Source organism: Odontomachus brunneus, unplaced genomic scaffold (genome assembly GCF_010583005.1).
Source record: "Odontomachus brunneus isolate Ranch 3 - 2012 unplaced genomic scaffold, Obru_v1 Obru_scaffold_145, whole genome shotgun sequence".
Classification (NCBI taxonomy): domain Eukaryota; kingdom Metazoa; phylum Arthropoda; class Insecta; order Hymenoptera; family Formicidae; genus Odontomachus; species Odontomachus brunneus.
The window spans coordinates 716,819-717,063 of record NW_022639595.1 but is presented as its reverse complement, the minus strand read 5'-3'; the positions used below and the strand labels follow the sequence as shown (position 1 = coordinate 717,063).

At 23.7% G+C, this 245-nt stretch overlaps 1 protein-coding gene across 4 annotated transcripts in view; it reads left to right on the top strand.

Annotated features, from left to right (window-relative positions):
* LOC116850442 (trypsin-7-like) overlaps positions 1–245 on the top strand; it is a 35,825-nt gene that overhangs the window by 3,633 nt on the left and 31,947 nt on the right. The gene's annotated exons all lie outside the window — the stretch shown is intronic.

Genomic DNA, 245 nt, shown 5'->3' with positions numbered 1-245 from the left:
TTCTTACAATTTATGCTTATATAATGTATCCTTATATTGTTCACAGTATACTATAACATACCTAGCAAACACCAAATAATAGCTATATAATTTTTACTTGTTGTTTATTGGACAATTTGTTGATAAATATTGAAACAATGCAACATTCGATATGCGATGAATATTGATGTAATGTAGTGAACCAGTGATAATTACTTTTACATTTTTAACAAAATGTTATAATGATTAATCCAACAAAAAAAATT